The sequence below is a fragment of the Bombus vancouverensis genome, chromosome 2 (genome assembly GCF_051014615.1).
Source record: "Bombus vancouverensis nearcticus chromosome 2, iyBomVanc1_principal, whole genome shotgun sequence".
NCBI lineage: Eukaryota > Metazoa > Arthropoda > Insecta > Hymenoptera > Apidae > Bombus > Bombus vancouverensis.
In genome coordinates, this window is record NC_134912.1 from 15,179,823 (window position 1) to 15,193,133 (window position 13,311).

At 44.1% G+C, this 13,311-nt stretch overlaps 1 long non-coding RNA gene across 1 annotated transcript in view; it reads left to right on the forward strand.

Annotated features, from left to right (window-relative positions):
• Window positions 1-13,311, forward strand: part of LOC143305161 (uncharacterized) — a 46,081-nt gene extending 32,770 nt beyond the window's left edge. Inside the window, exon 3 of the long non-coding RNA XR_013061883.1 lies at window positions 12,614-13,311. This is a non-coding gene — a long non-coding RNA (uncharacterized LOC143305161). The remainder of the gene's footprint in view (window positions 1-12,613) is intronic.

Here is a 13,311-nt window from a genome sequence, read left to right on the forward strand (position 1 = left end):
GAGAAGCAGAGCGACGATACCCCAGAGAAACAACACCGCACGCCGATATTGATCGCCTGTTATCGACATCTTCGCTGTCCGATCTGCGCTTTCCTGCGCCTACCGGCCACTCGATTTCGCGTCTCCGCCTGTCGCACCACCGAACCAACCACAAGTCGGCGTTCGACGGTTGAGTTTTCCAATCCTCCCGAGTTAAATTGAATGTCGACTTTGATCATCGAGAACAGCCACCGCTACGGCCATTTCGTTCGTTACAAATTACAGATTGCGTTACATTACGGAGATTCTAACGCATTGAAGAAAAACATTACAATTTCTTTACATTCGATAGGATCTGGGTGGAAGAAACAGCGACGAAAAGATATTAAACGAATTCTTGGAACTGTCTTTCGCGTAGTCGCAATGTTGAAAAACGCAACTGGATAATGTAAATTGATTGGAAAAGGTTGCGAATGAAATATTGCCTTAACGCAACGTTGATCCCCAAGGGATTAATAGCTTGCAGCAACGTGGCAAAGAAACCCTTACAATCTACTCCGAGCACAAACCACATTAGTTTGTAATGTCCAACTACCAAGTTCTTTGAGAATCCCCAGGTCCAATTTACACCACCATACAAGACCAAAGGAGAAACACAGCGTCCACTTGCCAGTGGATCTTCGTGCAAGGCGAACAAAACGCGGTAGGACGGAAAAGCAACGGGAAGGTTGGTCGAGCAACTTGTCCTGGAGGTATAATGCGCGTTGCACGTGTCCCCGGCTGTGGCAAAGAGGATATCAACGCGGAAGCGGCGAGCACCGCGACGAGAATCACGGTTGTTCTTTGCAGTTTCTCTTCGAGCACAGAGTGGTGTTCCCCCTTGTGCTCGCAGCAGCTCGCTTCTGCGACCTGTTACGCGGCCTGATGGTTTTGTTTCGAAGCAGGGACACACGCTTGCCACCATACTCTCGCCGAGACATTGATTCATCCTGCTCCTCCGTGTGTCCACCGTTAGCCGGCGCGATTGTACCCCGTTGTGTGCTCAGCACACGTTCCTCTCTGTATAGGATGCTTCAAACGTAGCCATAAAGGGCCAACATTGCGTTCACGCGACACTTCACGTTCAAAATTCTCAGGTTTTATCATTTTTAAGCTCTCGAACTTGTACATTTTCAGGTTACGCAATCGCGTTGCGCTTGTGCATCTTCTAATTACGTTGAATAATCTTCATGAACGACGTAAAAACGTAAGTTCTTCGAATTACGAAAAGACTATCTTGCAATTTTTCTCGCTTAATTCGTCATTGAGTATGTGCATTTAATTGCCTCGTGGATCGTCCTGTACAGGGTGGTCCAATTTAATGGGTCGATCGCAACCCCTTGGCCGGAGGTATCGATTATACGGATCGTTTTTCTGATTCCGCGTCGGTAATCTCCGAAATTTCAGCTTCCTGCGAATAGCACTGGAAACCACGTTGTCTTTTAATGAGACACCGATGCCTGCTATTATCGGCCAGATCGATTGGGCGTGACTGGACGCACCAAAAGGTAATTGCCGGTTCACCATTCCCCCTTATCGTTAGAACAACTGAAACAACTCGATACCGATCATCGTTCCGAGGGTAGAGTGTTTCGATGGGATGGATAGCGAGTCGCGTTCTCGTTTTTTCAATTTCGCCTCAGCTGCCGCTTATGATCACATCGTTCCACGATATTTTCACTCTCCGAAACTGCCTATCATCGAACAAAATTAATTAGTTATTAATCAAATGGATGGTACCATTTTATATTCGAGGTTCAAACACGAATTACGTTCGAAGGAAATCCTACAGATCGAAATCTACCGTTAAATGTTCTTCCAAACACAAATTCATTCAAAGTTCCCGCCGCTCGCGTCGATTTAACGCGATTGCGCGGTCCCATCGTTTTGACTCGCGCTGTAGGTGGCTGTATATAGGTGTATAGTTAGATAGTTAGCCGTGGCACGTATCGTCTGCGCTCTCCGGCCACGACCGATGATTATCTCCGCGCTCGGTTTCAGCCACAAAGCACGGCAGTCCCACGCACGCCTTGTCGAGTTATTAATCGCCACATAATTCTACAATTACAAAGGTTAATCCGGCGTTTTCACGCTCGGAGCGCGTCGTGGGTGCTGTGACAGCTCCACGACAAACGACACTAGGGTGGGGGTGCGGGCGTCAAGTAGTGAGGGAAAGAGAGCGGACCGTACACAGTCTGGTTGTCAGGCCAATCCGTGTCACCTTACTTTCGATCCTCACCTTTGCCTCTGTGGACCAGGAATTTCGCGTTCTGCATGGAAACGCTCGCGTGATATACCGCCGCTCAACAGCTAATGAAAAGAGCCTTGATTTGTGTGCTACGTGGCATTTGATTGGCTGACGAGAGAGTGAAAACGCGTGATTAATATTCACATCGCTCTGGGGAAAAGTAAAAAGCAAATAACTGTCGTTGCTGGTCTATGCATTGCTAAGATTAGGTCAGATTGCGAGAAATTGTTTGACAGATTATTCCGAGTAAAAAGTGTTACACGAATTTTTATTATACGGCGGAAACTGCGTAAATAAGGAATCGAAACGTTAAAAACACGACCTCGTAATTCAAACATCATCCACGTGAAAACGTGTATTTGTCGGAAGTCGTGTATTCGATTTCAAAGCAAACAGCCCCAATTTTCATGGAAAATATATATTACACAGTTGTTTAAAGTTCCGTTATCAACAAGACCTTTTATTCTACCCTTGTACACCAATGAACAAAAATGGCTTGGAATCTGGAATTCAAGCTGCTTCCGTAAAACACGCAGAAACATAAATACGACCACATCAATCGCTGTAACTACTTAATGTGTGACTTCACGACCTTGCTATATCGATTCTACCTATAATTAGACGCGAATGTGCTGATCCGCGATCAAACGGTTACCACAAACTCGTCTCACAAATCATCCCGGAATCATCTCCCATAATGCAGCGAATATAAAAAAGGAAATCTGCTAACTTTTCTACAGCCTGTAACCCAGCGAAATATTCGAAAACCTCGAGCAATCCACGTCGTCGAGAAAGAAAGATCGTTCTCGACGAGCTCGCGTCGATTCGACCGGTCGAATCGTTGAAAAGTCGCGGCGAGATGATTAATCGCGACGGTTATCCGGGAATCCGGTTGTATCGTGGCCTTATCTCGAGTTTCCTGCGCGTAACGCTTGCCATTTGCGCGGCAGCCGCCGGCTAATAAGAAAAGGTGGTAAAAGGGTAGGATAGTTCCGCGCTCGCGCGCATTGTCTCGTAATAAACGAGAGGAATTCAAGCGTTTACGTTTGTCCCGATCGTTCCTTTCCCGATCCCGTTGTTGCGCCGCATTCCTCTCGAAAAGTCAATTCCCGAGAGAGCGAGCGAACGCGTGCTGCGTGAGAATGCGCCAATTTTTGTCGCGATTCCATAGTAAATCATTATTCGCTCATTCGACAAAAATCGTAGCTCCAATGCTGAGAACTGGGCGCAGCGATCTGCACAACATTGGAAATCGCGTCGACTTTTTCGACCTCCGATGAGATTTTTGCTCCATACGTATTAGATAGGCGGATATCGATTAATACGAAGAGCTAGTCAGAAGTTTGACCTTGATAAGATAATATCTCAGGCTTTTTGCATAATAAATTACTAAGTAATTATATTAGCGAATTGAAAGGTGATAAGTTGCAGAGTACAGACTCACGTTGAACAGTTTTTCAATTTTATTTTAATCCATAAAATGTTGACTGATTCGTCTTCAACCACCTTCAAACACCTTCGAGAGCTTCCATTTCATCGACGAAAACGTCCAGCTTCAATTTCCTTCTCTCTATCGCTTTCTTAATTCGTTCAGCATACAGTGTAATATTACTACCAATATAACTGTGATCCCATAATCTCGCGATGCTTCAAAAGGAAATCTCAAGTACGCCAAATTACTCGAACCAGCAACAACCGGAGATCATGATGGTACCGTGGGCGAGTCAGCGTCCCTTTTTCAGCCACGTTTGTGTCCCCTGTGCCACGTAACAAATGAGGCCGCTTTCAACCGCGTATTACGCATTGGTCGCGGTGAATTAGGCGCAGAAGCGACGCGCCACAATGTCACCGGGCCGTGCGCGACCGCTAGCTTCTTGGGAGGCGAGTCGCCGCGAGAATCGATTCGACTCGCTTCTTATCGGACCCTGCTAATACGCCCGGTAACTGCGTCTCGTTCCGGCGACCATGGGGACCGTCGTTCGATGCGTTTAACGCGGCTGTTCCTTCGCTCTTCTGTAATTCCTACAACGACGGCTACTAGCGAGGACATTTTGGTCACGGGATAGCTTTGTTTTACGTGATTTTATTAATTGACTGTTCACTAAGCTCGTAGAAAACTAATGGCTGCCTTCGCGTCAAGATTCGACATAGATACAGCACAATTGAAATAAAACTAAGTAACTAAGAGTGGTTGGAAGAAGTAAGAAGTTTGCCAACGAAGAAGACAGGTGCAGCAGAATGAAAAAGAAGAGCCAAACGCAAGTTTCAAGATTTCGGTTCCTGGAACATTAAGAGATCGGTATCGACGTTTCTTCGTCACATTCGAAAATCAATCTTTCAGTCATCTACTCTGAGTAGGTACTTAATGATCTCAGCAGCGCAGAAATGACACCTGCGAAGATCGCGACTGATCAGGAAACTCGAGAAACTCGAAATAACGTACAGGTGTAACGTGTCCGCTGCTTCTTGTCGTTTAATTTCAATTAACTCGACAACGGTCAGGACGCGGTCGTCATGACGGCTTAGCTGAAACGTCCAACCTTCAAACCGTGTCTCGTCACTGCGCAATTAGCAAGTTGACGTCTGCCTAGAACGTGAGAGCGGTTTTCAAAGAGATAATTGGAGACAGAATGATATTATCGAGGCGTTACATGCACTTCACATGTCATAGATCAGGATTTCCGTAGCGCTGCATAAAGTATAGTTCTCTTGATTTACAATAGCACCTGGACTGCCTACGTTCCATCAAATGAACACCAAACAATATTCTAAACGACGACGATTAAATCGCAACTGGTATTAAATTCGCGCGTTAATGAAAATTATCCTCGTGAATCAATTCGAAATTGCAAATCAGCTCGTTTGAAAACTAATCGGACACAATCTCTGCCACTTCTCCCACAATAGAAGTTTGCCAGTACCTTGTTAATTCCACATCTCCGGTCTCAAGCAACATTCAAAATCAGCCATCAAACGAGCATCAAACGCGACGATTAAATCGCATTAAACATACGCTAAACACATCCTTTAACGAAAACTACGTCTATGATTTAATTGGAAATCGTAAATCAGCTCGTATTCCAAAAGTAACCCCGTACAATCTCCAACATTTTCCACAATAAAAACTCGGCAGTGGCTCGTTAATTCAACATTTCTCGTCCGCAACAACATTCAATTAACGCGGCTCTCCTGTAATTTGCGCCATAAGCCAGGTCTCAAGCTGAAACGCAGAATCGCGTCAGAAAATGAATACCCGGTCAGGTTTCCTTGGTTCAGGAGGGAGTGGTGAACGGAATGGAAATTTATCGTGACTCGCTCGAGGGGCACCGGGCGGGTTCACCTCGCTCGGTTGCATAACGTTCCACGGAATTCTGATGCCGGACGACGACGAGCAACACCACGACAAACACGGAGACGACCTTAACCTTTCTCGCGGCCGTTCGGGGACATTTGTCCCTCGTGGCTCTTTTCGATTTGATCGATGGGCTCGCTCGCAATTCCATTTGTCCTCCCGTCCACGATTTACCGTGAGTCCAGCCACGTTGTTGCCGTGCTGATTTAGAGTACTCGCGTTGCCACGAATGAACGCACCAAATTTTCGGTTTGCGTTCGGGTATGATTGATGGCTGGTTTTTGCGCACCACGTGCAAGTTAATTCGCGGGAAACAGCTTACGATTGGACTCGATGGATGAAACAAGTTTATTCACGACTTGACCTTGTTTTCGAATTATAGACGCGTTTTTTTACCCACGTCGTCTGTTCTTCAAGGATGAATGTTTCAATTTTTTATCCAACCACCTATTCTTCTAGTTTAAGTATATTCCATTCAATTTGCATCCGCGAGAGTCGAAGGAAAAAAGATTAAGGGTAATTAAGAGTGATAATTTATAATACAACATAACGAAAGAAAAAGTGTTCACGTACGTGTCTACTGGACGAAGAGAAACAACCGTAGCCTTGAAAAGTTTCATGTAGTTCTATTGATTTTATCTTTCTCTCGCTAGAATAATGCAAAATTAATTAACTTACCCAACATAGTAGTACAGAAAATTCAAATAAACGCAACCGGTTGTTATCATTCCGCATATGGTGCTCACCTTTCTACCTTCTAACTACCTGGAAGCTCTCAGAACATACCGAAATACGACGACAACGATGGTTTAACGTGTAACGTAGCATCGTGCGGGTCGTAACGAGCAAAGGAACACGACCAAGCATTGTCATACGGCAGGCTGTCACACTCGCATCTAATCTCCGAACGTTGCTAAGAATTTTCTCTTATCGCCCAACAGAGATCTATAAACAGCGAGAATAAAACCATAAGTATCACCGCCTCTAGAACACGTTATTCTCATCGAGTGGAAATTTTATCGATGGTCTTCCATCGATCCTCTTCGCTTCCTGGGAGTCTTGCAACACCAATGCTCGATACGTTCATTATACGCCAGTAAATTAAGACGGTGGTATACAAAGAAAGAAAAATATGTCGGGCAATGAGAGTTTATCAGCTGGAGGGGAAAGAACAGGCCTCCCATTACGCGTACCCTTGCACGCGCATAATTAACTCACGACTAAGAGAGAGACAGAGATTGCCATCCTACGGTAATTACCATCGGTGCCATTATCGCAGATTATCCGCGCGTCCGGATTCTTACGTAATCCTACCGTTACTACCGATAAACCTGATAATTGCCACGCAAACAGGCATTTTTTGCTCGGTTTTAACGAGTTCACCATGGTGAACCCCATTTTTTGGCACGCTTAATTTCCCCTGAGTTCGCGAACTAAATTACGTATTTGGTTATAACGTTTCTGAGAGCCAAACATCGTCGTTTCATCAACATGGATCGTGTACAGTGGACAGTGGATTGTACCGTCGACAAATAAAGTACAGCATTTTGTCTTCAACAAAGACAGTACATTTCATTCAACGGTGGTGCAATCGCAGCGACTATATCGTCAAATAATTTGGCCTCGTCAACAAATTCCTTTATTCGACTAATCGTAAGAACCTTGTTGTCTTATCAAACAATCAGTTACTTCTGCAACTAGATTTATCGACCGTCAACACTTTTCTCACACCTATTAGTAAACCTATCAATAATACAGTGGAGCTCTCTCTTTCTTTCTCTCTGAGAAACTCGAAGAAACGATCGCACCACGTACCATTAGGAAACCCAAGTCTTTACACCTGCGTCCTTTTAACACGCCAAACAGTTTACTATCTAGTTACTTACTGTTACATGTCATAGATCAACGTACATATATACCACTTCTAACCAGTCGAGATTACCGCACAGATATCCAACAATGTAACACCAAGAATAGTATAGGGTATTTCATGTTTGGGTTAGGTTTAAAACGACTGAAGATAGCGAAACGTTTTGCAAGAGAAAGTTGAATGATATGCAATGGTGAATCGCGTGGCAGTTCAGAAGCTTCAAATCTTCGTAATATAATGTTAGATTGTCCGAAAAGTATCTTTCGTTTCATAAGGTGATAATAGATGAACAACAATTTCTGTTTTATATTATTTTATTGAATTAGGTATGATCCATTTCGTTATATTTCGTTATATTATTAAAACAAAAAACATTGTGCGTCTATTATTTCCTTATAAAACGAAGAAGACTTTTCGGACAATCTAATATAAACGTACATCGATCAATTATGAGTTTTGTCTGCAATTGACATTTTTTATTATTTCCCCTTTGCCTGCTTCTAAGTTAATTCTTCGCTATAGAATTATTCCTCTGATTTTACATATCAATTCTCGCTTCCCGATAACTTCCAACACTCGGAAAAATGCCGACGTTGCTACAAAATTCTCAGATCAACACCACAATACCGTAAAATCAATTATTGTACAATTCTCTTTCACACGAGCGAGTGTAATTCCACTTTCGGCGAGTTAAAGATTTTCACGCTTCGCGGTTTATGAATACTCGCGGTACATAACAAGCAGGCTGACTTTTGTTCGCCTGAATGGTAGGGATTACATGGAGCACGGTTCGCGGAAAGGGCGAAGCGATTAATAACTCGAACGAATTACGCGCACGCTCTCACCGAAAATCGTGGCACCGATGATTCCAATCCCTCGCGGGGATCCAGCAAAATTTTTTCTCAGCCGATACAAGCCAGTGCGCACCGCCAGACACACTTTGGCACGTAACTTTCGACCGATCGCGGGTACTCATTAATCACCGTTCCACGTCGACACGTAGCGTTTATTAAGTACCACAGTGCGCGCCCAAGTGTTAATCAGTGAGAACTGCCAGTTTAATTTTCTACACGACATGCGTGCCCGTAATAAGCTTCGACTTTGTTCTATTATAACGGGACCCCCTTTTACCCGGTAGACACCTGCCACTTTCGTTAGACGTAAATACTACCCCGAAAGAAAGTTTCTGCGTCTAGTTGATTTTTGCCTTTTCCCCTTGCTTTCTTCTTACACTTTTTACTCCGTCTTCCTTTCCGAGGATATCGTTTGCTTCGACAAGCGCGAAACCATTATGAATTCCATAAGTGGTAGATGGGAAGATAGAGGAGTGACTGGCGTTTTAGGATTCGCGTAGGAAATCGCTGGAAAAATGGAGCTTTTTTTTGTCGAATGATAGAGTCGATGATTATTATTCTACGGGTTAGGAAAGTTCGCTCGTCTAACAAAGAACAATGTTTTAGCGACTTTTTACGTTTATCTTAATTTCCTGCAAGCATCTTAATACTCGTACAACGTTGCGTTATCGATAGATCAGTGGAACAGTACGACTAAGGCGAAGCAATTTAAAAAATGTTTGCAAGAGCCTCACGACAATCCTTTCGCCTGTAAAATCACGCTACAAGTAACAGCAAAGGACACGACACCGTGTCGCAGGAGAGAATAAAAAATTTCTACTCGAACGTGATACGACGGCGACATAAAACGGCGAACGGCGGCGCGGCTCCTCCCGCGTCTCGTTTTTCCTTGGCCGCGGCTTATCGCGATAGAATATGGAAATGTCCTGGGAGACGTGGGTGCGCTGCAACGAGGATTAACGTCGAAGATAATTTTCCTCGCGCACCGCGGCTGTTACGTAAAACGCGGACGGATATCGCGTTCCCTGTTAGCCTTTCCATCAACCTCCCGCTTTCGAATTAACATTTTATCGAACGACACGTACATTTTTCCCTCTATAACCGTCTATTACAATCTATAGTTTCGCCAACTTTTTCTCGCAAAGTTTTTCGTCATTCATATACCCGATACCATTTATGAATATTTTATCATTTTGTCAACACGCTACGCAAACCTTTGCATTCTTCGTACAACCAAAAAAAAAAAAAAAAAAAGAAAAAATAAAAATAATTTAGAATTTATGCGAAGTGCAACTACCCTGCATCGAGTGATTCAACGAGACCAGATAAGACAGTGGCCCGACTATGCACAATTCGTTTATCGATACAACCTGCTCGCAGCGAGAAAAAATGGAAAAAGAAGAAGAAATACGTAGATGATGGGAGAGAGGTTGATCGGTGAGACGATTCCGTGATTAAGAGGAGGATCATCGGGCCGCATTTTGCGTGCTCAAGCATGCGTAAGTCCGAGGGCAAAATACGGTTATGCCGGCCAGCTGTGTCATCGTCGGCCAATGATGGAGAATCGAGGTCTCGCGCTGATCTTGGAGAATCGCAGCAGTGACTCATACCGGTAGCTAGGTTTTCCGGTTATCTGGGTTCTGGTTGCGGATTATGGGAGTGTCGGGAGAAAGGCTGTAATTGACTATGATTATGTTATGCCGAGTTAGGAGCGGCCAGAGGAAAGCTTTCCTTGCTACGCGAAGTTTCGTTGCTTGGGCATTTTTAGGCTGTAAATGTCAACCGTCAAATAATATCCGTCATATCTTCTGAAGTACGTTATTTGTAGAAAATATCAGGGTTAAAAGAAATGCTGAAAGAGTTAGAAACTCCAGATAGGAAACACGTACCGACCGATAGTCCAACCGACTCGTCTAACGGGTCGTTTAATTATGTATCAGTATCGACGGAATCGATAAAATCTCACGGAACATCGACCTCTCGTTTGAATATCGCTGTTCCATTCTCGAATTTCTTCGGAATTGCACGAATCGCACGTGCACGGTAAATCATGTCAGCGATCAAGCGACATCGGACGATCGTGCTTAGACACTACCGGTTCAATTATATCCGGACAATTAAACGTGGCCGTGGCGAATTAACTGGGAAGTGCGGAATTTCGTGGTTGTTAGCCCCCCATGGTGGGATTTACAACGTTGACTCAGCATAGAGAATCGAATCGTGGTCGTTCGATCAATCCAGCGTGATCACTAGCCTCCCGTGGCATCTACTCGAGTATCGGTGGATAACGTTAGGACATTGGTAAAATGGAGAATCGGTATTTCCTTTCCCACGAACGTCGATTTTCACACGATCTTCCGTTGAATCTTCGAGTTCTTCTAGTTCACTGGATATGGTACTATGCGCGACCGAGGGCGTTCACCCGTCACATGCGTTCAGGGCTTGGAGATTAGACTCGTCAGATTCTCTAAACTTACAAGTCTGGATAAGACTAAATGTTATGGCCTTCTAGAGGAACTTCAGGTAGATTTCCAGCTAACGTAAAATTAAAACGAATCGTTTAAACATTTGTAATAGTACGATCTCCTAATACCGCCAATTCACAATCTCCAATTTGGGATGTTTAACAATTTGACGGCCACGTTGGTCATATATGATCGGCCACGTCATATCAGGCTTCTCCTGTGACGCTACGCTGGTCATTGCTGCATCGAACGGTGCACTGTGTTAAAACACTGTGGGGTCCCTGAACGAAACATGTGATTTCGGTTCAGAGACAGTAATAGGATAGGCTAAACATCATGCATGCCACAGTCATCGAAACAATAACCAAATAGTAACGGAATAGCAGCTTCTGACATACACCAGACAACAACCCCTTCAGAGGGACTAAAACCTCAGTATAAAAATCCTCCAAAATTAGCGCTCGAGATCAGTCTTGTAATATTTTGAATCAGTCTGTTGTAACACTTTGAACCGTCACTCTGTTGGATTTGTATAGTAAATTCTATTACGATATACAAAGTTCAATTTCTTCACCTTATTTGTGAAACATTCGAATTGCGACACGAGATCACCGGTGATCTATCATTTTCGTAATTTCTTGCGTCTCCTACCGTCAAAATGTTAATCTCGAGCACGAGCGACAAAAAATACACAAACTCCCCGAAGCGTCTATCAAACCCGCGTAAGATCTCAATGCCAAAGCAACCGTCTGACCTACGCAACCATCCAAAAAAAAAAAAAAAAAAAAAAAAAAATACAATTCCCAATAGATGTTTAATCAGTATCGCTAAGTAAATCTGCTCAAAACTAGAGCAACACGCATCGATCTCTGAGAACCACGCCACTGAGAAAACAAAAGTTAGAAAAAAGGCTATCAGTACCGCGAATGCTATTTATCATGACGAATCCATCTCGCATCGATCTCAATTAACGGGGACGTATCGACACGCGGCGATCGACGAACGGTGAATTAACCAGAAGAGAGCTCGCATCGGAGGGGGAGCTGTATCGCGTGACATTCGAAATCGTATGGCCAACTATGTAGAAAGCGTACGCGGGCTACGGGAATAGAGGCAAAGAGGGGGAAGAAAAGCGAGCGGCGCGGTGGAAAGCGAGCGGATCGCGATCGCGATCGAGAACGCGCTCGTTAGAGAGGCTGGCGGCTCGTTATACGACCGCATCTGCATCAAATCCGGCAATTAAACGCGGCGATCGCGTTTACGCCGAGATAAATACCGGTCATTTCGCGAGACGGGACCGAGGCAGAGACTTATGGCTTGATGGAGATTACGCGGAGACAGTGCAAAGTAGATGCGGCGGAGGAATATATCCGCGACCCGCGGAGACGAGGAGAGACCGCTCCCTGGACCGCTATCGAACGCGAATCTTCCACTGTACTATGGTCGACGACCTCTTATCTCGCTTCGTCGTGGACAAATGTTCGCCGCTTGTAAATCTTCGTCAATTCGTGGATTCCCAAGTGGCACTGGATGTCGCGTTGAATTAACTAATTAAACGACGGATCTTTTTGATAAAACTCGTCCTATTTTTAACGTATTATATATATATTTTTACAAGATCAGAAGAGATAATCGATAGAAAGAAACATTCACATGTAGCACGAGAAACATTCGGTGTTCAAGAGATGAACTACTACAATTTATTATGTTATTTTTATAAGATTATGCGAAATCATCGTATCGTATCATATCGTTTGAAACCATCTGTAACAATATAGATTGAAATATTTTATCGTCGCTTTACAGAAGCTTCTTGTTGTCCCAAGGAACGCGAAACAAAGTTCTACGGAAAGCAACGTCGATGGATAGTGCGATGCAGCGGCAGCAAAGAAACAAGAGGGTTTCGGCGCGACGTGTCTTCCATCGAATTACCATACCGACCGGATTATCTCTCGAGCGCCAGACATCTCCATTGGCAGGACCCACGAATAATCCGATAAGCGAATTAAGATTAGCGGCTTCTGATGAACCGCTAAGTGACTATCGACGTTCGCGTATCGACCGACTTTGGTGACATACAGCCGAGTGGCGTCGTCGTTGAAATCGATCGTTTTCTGCACGCAAATGCTTTTTGGTAGCTCGGCGTTATAATCGAGATCGTTATAGTCGTATCGTATCTCCACGATGACGCATGATATTCTTCTTGCTATCGTTGCATCGATGATTCGTTCGTTCAACCACGATTATTTCACATCGATGAAATTTTTGTCCCAGATAAAAGATGTTTCGTTTCCTTCTTCTTTCCTTTGAAATTTTAATTTCTCAGGTAACTCAGATAATGTAACGAGCATGAATATTCACGATGAACAGGGAACTATACGTGACGATGAAACCTCCGTTTCCGTCGACGAAGATGTAGAAGATAAAACGCGAAAATTACAATTTTATTGGACGTTCGAGACAATCAACGTGCATTCAATGATATGCGAGATTACAGCAGTAAT